This window comes from Setaria italica, chromosome I (assembly GCF_000263155.2).
Source record: "Setaria italica strain Yugu1 chromosome I, Setaria_italica_v2.0, whole genome shotgun sequence".
Classification (NCBI taxonomy): Eukaryota; Viridiplantae; Streptophyta; class Magnoliopsida; order Poales; family Poaceae; genus Setaria; species Setaria italica.
In genome coordinates, this window is record NC_028450.1 from 3,269,753 (window position 1) to 3,276,585 (window position 6,833).

A 6,833-nucleotide genomic window follows, 5' to 3' on the forward strand; every position below is an offset into this window, starting at 1 on the left:
CCTTTTCATTAAGTGAACGACAGAGCTCCAAAGATTATTTGAAAGGAAAATCTCATTAAGCTCAAGAAGTGTCTTCTGCACCTGCATAAACCATCAACCAGGTTTTGTCACAATTAGGTTACAAACAATTGATAAATTAGATGCAAAAAAATAATTTGCGTAATTCTATGGATCATGCTAGTTATAGCCATACATATATGTTCCAAAACCTCTCCATGACTTTGAAACAGGACAGGGTACATTTGCTAGCCCATCTACATCCCTCTGACCATTCAACCAGCAGCTTGCCATTTCATCGTTCAAAGAGGGCAAAACTCATTAGCTATAACGACATCGCAGCATCTCCCTAACATGCAAGAAAATGGCCATACCAGCCTCTTGTTAGTCTCACAATCACACATGATCCATCCAGGCCAGCCAATCCTCCCTCTCTTATTGCTATGACTGGGCAGAGAGAAGCAGAAACTGCTTAAACCCTGAAAGCGATGTCTCTTCCCACATGACAAACCCACACCCTTCCATGGGTGCGCAGCCAAAATCTGGGCAACTTTTTCCTTCACACTCTCGTGATCCCCATTGGGGACAAACCACAGCGGGGACAAGCAGGCTAGCTAATGGCGCATATTTGAGCAAGAGGGGCAGGCAGGCAGGCTGCGGGCAGCAAGGCCGTGCCCACTGATTGCCTCTGTATGTACGTGCACCATGCTCTCGTGGTCAGATGAATTGTATAGATCATCACAGCGATACATGGCATACGTACAAAAGAATACAGAAGTTGACAAGGCTGCCCGATCGACCGATCGGCCTGCAATGCGATGAAATGCAGAGACAATCAGAAATCAGCAGGCAAGAGGTAGAGTGGAGATCTGAAATTCAATTTCAGGCGCATTGATATCAGAGAACTATGCACCTGCAGTGAGCTTTGGAAGAAGTAGGTGTAGAGGGATCCATGGTGGATGCCAAATCTCAGCTGGGCGGCATACAGTTCGATTTAATCATGAACACATCTCTCCACTCACCTTTCCACCTTGCTCTGCACAAGATTTATCAGGCATAGTTCCAGAGTTCTGAATCATCAGAATCTCAGACAGAATGCAGAGGTTGTCTTTGGGACATTGGATCCAGCGCCAGAGATTACGCAGAGGGGGTGCATGAATGAGCATTTTACGACAGATTACTGCAAGAGGAACGCATGCAGCTATTAGATATGGATTAGTTCAGTAATTTGATTAGATTGATAATGCTGTATATTATCTACAAACAAGCATTTTAGTGGACTATTAGCATGATGTCAGATCAAAATGTGAGTAAAACGCTGCCCCAGTGCAGTAATTAGTACAGTCCTTGTTTCTTTATTAATTGATGAGCAACCTGGGCAGGCATTAGCAATTCACTTATAGAACTTGGGCAATAGTGGATGACAATGATACTAATACAAAATATTTATCTTACTAAAAGTTACCTTATTCTATGAAACCGACTGCAACTTCAGAGTAAAGTCTAAACTTTCAAACATGTATAGGCAATACACTTACTGTAGTAGTTTCACATGTTATTGCACAAGACATACAAGCTAGATCCTCTTGACTTAGTGGAATTGACTGGTACAGGATAAATCTGCTAGAAAATGACTACTTATATGTGAAATCTCACAGGACGCCATATATTATTTTTGTCTTACTCGCGATGTGCAAGAAAATTATGCCACAGAATCAGAGCTAGATATAGTATGTAAGCCAAATAACAGCTTTTTGCTAATATGTCACTTGAGATAGGCCATGCTAGATATTCACATAAGTACATGGATGAAATATTTCAGACCGCCCTCAAACTACCATTCGTACAGATGGATAATGTTCGCTCCAACAGAACGCCAGATTCTGGTTGTATGATGGTTAAGGTGCGTACGTATATAGTTTTTGAATCACTCCTGGAGAGAGAGCGTGTGAGAGTAATTCACTCACTGTCACAAGATGTAAGGTGTCCAGCTCAATGATAGACTTGTGCCCAACAAAACTGTAGCTTTTTTTAAAAGCTACAAAAAGGTAGCTTTCAGAAGGCTCTGCAAATCCAATGGGATCATGGCTTTGTGCAAAAAGACACTGTGCTCCATGCCTACATGAACCCTCGTTTGTGTGTGTGTTGGGGGGGGGGGGGGGGGGGGGTCATGTGAGATCTATACATGTACAATACAGCCATGCCCCTACACTCGGCAGTTGAAGACTAAAACATTACAGCACAAACATAATTAATAGGCCAGTACAGAAAAAGCAAATAGCATAAGCATGCTCCAATGTCAAACAGCAAGTGTTTAGTTTTGAAGGGCTGCTGTCACAGTCCAACATTTTTCAAGAATAAAACCAGAGGATATACTGTTTCCTAACATACTAGATCAAGTCGCTCTAAAGATTCAAGCAACAAATAACATCTGCTAGCTTTGAGTCTTTTTTCTCGAACATGCGGAGAGCTGCATATCTTTGTGTTAAAAAGAGAAAAAGGGAAAGAGCCCCATACAAGGCAACCCACTTATCCCACCTGAGAGATAAGAAAAGATTCCAAGATAACACCCCAAATAATCACCTGTGCTCTGAATCTATGACCTCAAAGTCTTATTTAAACTTAAAGGTAAAAAGGAGAAATGCAAAATCCAAAAAAGTTAAAAAGTATTGTTGAAACTAAAATCAGCTAAATAGTTATGAATGAAGAACACCAAGTGCATGCTGAAGTAAGATAACCAATTACTTCTAACTAAAGCAGAAATTTGCTTGCATAGTCAGTATATAATGAAATGATCTTGTCAATGGTACTCAGTAAGATTAAAGTCATAAGAAGATCTAAATTATCTGTTCCTTTTCCACTCTCGCACCTTTCTCTAATTTAATTGGGAAAAATATAGGACAAGATCTTTGAGAAAAGAACCTCTGCATTTTTCCGTTGTGAAAAAAAGAGTTAAAAAGGATGATCAAGACACAATATAAATTTTACAATGAAATGAGAAAAGTCCTGCATAACACTGGCATGAATAATTTTATTAAAAAAACAGGTCAAAATGCACAACACAACCCAAAAAATATTATAATGGAAAATTCTATTTTCAGAGACATGATCCTACTTAGGTTTTACTTGGATAATATATTAAGATGAGGACGTAATCACCGAAACATGCAATAAGTGGCTGCAAGTAGCACACACCAACGAATACACTAACTGTGAGCTAGTGGATAAGGTAACCTAGGGGTAGGATGAAGGGTTGAGCCACAGCCACTTATTTGGGGGCTAAATGCCATACCACAAGATTTCAAGATTATGTTAGGCATGAATGACAGATCAGGTGAAGTTATAAACTAATAATAGTATGGGAAAGGGAAACAAGCATAAATCTAGGAGTCCTCTCTCAGTACTTGATGATGCACAAAACGACATACATGATTTTAAGATGGGTGTGGGAGTGGAAAGTTTAGAACAATATGTACTTCCCTATAACTTTTTCAAGCTACAGTTGCCATGGCTCCATTTATAAATGTTTACTATTACATATTCAAAATTCGAATATGTGAATTTAAAAAATTCAGGAACAACAAATATGAAATAAGCTACTTGTATGCGGTAATAAGTGGCGCCCTTCAGACTTGTCTGGAAAACATTCTTCACATGCCACATGTTTCTTTAGCATCAACACATTTTGATTTATTTGGGAAAGAAAGAAGGAGCACAATACTATGATACACCATATATAGCTCTTTCCTGTCAATTAGATTTTGCAAATCATTCAAAAGGTCCGAAGAAATGAAAATGTTATAGAACAAGCAAAACCAATATTTAAATCTATACAAAAGTTCTGAAACATCTCAAGGCATATGTTAGAGCCAAGTAACATTTGTGCCAGATGGTAAACCGAGAAGGGAGCAGTTTGCTAAGAAGAAACATGACGCTGACAAGCCCAGCTAATGGATAGGATGAGGAGAATCGTCAGAATTCTGTTTTTTTAGTATATGTATATAATAATAGTGTAAGAACTGTCCAAATTATCTCAACTAAACTGGATTATCATCCATTGATCAACCTAACTTAATTGAAATAATCCCAGCAGTTCCCGGCCAGGAACAACCCGCATATGAGAGCAAATTTTAAACTTTGGTTTATGTCACACCCGGTTTTAAGGATAAAACTGAGTGCATTGAATACATGTGCGTCAGGATCAAGCTACACACATGTATGACATAAGTGAATAGCAAAGACAGTGTCATAACAAATAAAGAGAGTATTAAACAGTTATTACATGACCGAAAGTCTCAATAAATCGCAAGCCTAATTTATTACGCAGCGGACTCCGAAGATAGCGATGACACCACAGGCAGCTGACTGAAGAACCATACGCCTAGAACTTCTCAAAGTCATCAATGTACTCCACCAGATTATCTTGGTTTGAACAGTGGTTTTGCAAGGGTGAGTACACTTATGGTTGGTACTTAACAAGTCGTGGGGAACAGTGTAGTGTAAGGCAAATCAAGGTATGGCTAAGGTTTAATCAGCATCAGCTTTTAATTAAGTTGGTCAAATTTTATTAGCAATTAACTAAGTGTAAGTTCATACCACTTGAAATTAAACAAGAGTATAAATAAAGTAAACAACATATGCATGAATGAAATAACAACGATTTAAGTCCATCTTTCGATAGTATTATCATGTGAGGGTCCAGGCCTCTCTTAACCATGAGCACGGCTGATCGATCAGTGTTACACTCTGCAGAGGTTGCACATCTTTACCCACAAGTCACGTCAAAGTTCAAAAGAACTTTGGACCCAACCATGCGGTGTTTGCAAGGCACCATACCACACTTCCGAGGTGTGATTGCATAGGAACGCTACGAGACCTTTACAAAGATTTCCTAATAAGAAGTGGTCCGCTAAGGTTTCATGATCAGCGCAATGTATAACAGTCCCCTAGTGGTTTCATGATTAGCGCAATGTATAACATATGTTGTTTACTTTATTTATACTCTTGTTTAATTTCGGGTGGTATGAACTTACACTTAGTTAATTGCTAATAAAATTTGACCAACTTAATTAAAAGCTGATGCTGATTAAGCCTTAGCTATACCTTGATTTGCCTTACACTACATTGTTCCCCATGACTTGTTGAGTACTCACCCTTGCAAAATTGTTGTTTAGACCAAGATAATCTGGTAGAGTACATTGACAACTTTGAGGAGTTCTAGGCGTATGGTTTTTCAGTCAGCTGCCTATGGTGTCGTCGCTATCTTCGGAGTCCGCTGCGTAATAAATTAGGCTTGTACTTTATTGAGACTTTCGGTCATGTAATAACTATTTAATACTCTCTCTATTCGTTATGACACTATCTTTGCTATTCACTTATGTCATACATGTGTGTAACTTGATCCTAGCGCACATGCATTCAATGCACTCAGTTTTATCCTTAAAACTGGGTGTGACAATTTACAAGTTTTGATCATCCTACAAAAATTCACAAATCATAGCTACAACAAGAACATGAGAGTTTTGATCAACTATAAGTGAAGTAATTAACCAACTTAGATAGGTGGCTATCCTATCATGTTGTTCTTAGATTGAGAGCTAATATGCAGTGGAGAGATACAAAGTAATAAGATGCAACAATGATGTCCTTGCCCATAAGACACCACCTGCACAAGCTTAGAGCGACCTCCACCATCCATCCACTTTGCCAACTCCGGCAGGATGAATGTGGCCATCGCTCACAACAAGGAAACCTGCAAAACAACTTAATGGCAGCACTGTAAGTACATTGCATACTTGCAGGACTTATCCATAATACTCTACATTTGGTGGATGCATGAGGCTTGTCAAGTTTTATCATTAAATCATAAAAATGTGAGCATAATTTATAAAGTGAATAAGCAAAAGACATGGCATCTACTTTCTATATCAAGCATCAATACAATTGCATAATTAGTAAAGTGATCATGTAGTCATGATCTCAATCTTCCATAAGCTCTTCACGGAACTCTAAATTAAAGTCCAAGTACATAAGTATCAAAAAAAAGTCCAAGTACATATGCGTGTCTTTGACCGTGAGCTTGACTATTGCAATAGATTACAACTTTTCCCACACGAGGCGCAAGATCAACGACCGTACCCTTGGCCTAGGATAAGTGTTGATTCATGCCCCCGACCGTTCACATACCCACACCCGGCTATGAACGAATGGCCGGAAATATATAGACGCACTGGACACGGCCGATCACATCTCATCCCATCCCGCGCTGAATCTGGTCAAGGCAAGGTGTGACTTACGCTACTTGTCTTACTATTCCCATATTAAGTATGTGGTTTGTACAGAATAGTGCTCAAGTATCACGGCGATAACAACCAAGCCTTAACCAACTCAAGCAAGTCTATGCTACTTGGATTTTACTCCCAACATGGCCCTAGCACACTTGCTGTCGGTGCGGAATCTGCCGACTAGTAAATATAAGTAGTTTTGCCATGCGTTAGATTGGATGTGGCCTACCACACAATGACACAGGATTTATACTAGTTCAGGCAACGTGCCCTACGTCTAGTTCGGGGTTGGTCAGTCGACTATATTTCTGAGCCTAGGTGCTCGAAGTTTGCAGTGGGGATACAAACGAGTGAAGAATGAGAAGGGGGTGTTCGAGACCCGGTCGTGCTCTGGTCTGAGTGGGAGAGAGTGACGGGGGCTCAAACATGCGCTATGTGTCGGAAGAGGGTCAGAGGGTTTCTCCTATGCTTCATGTGTGATCTCATGCAATCTATCTGGGAGAGAGAGGGCCTGCCTCCTTTTATAGTCCAAGGGGACGACCTTACAAGTTA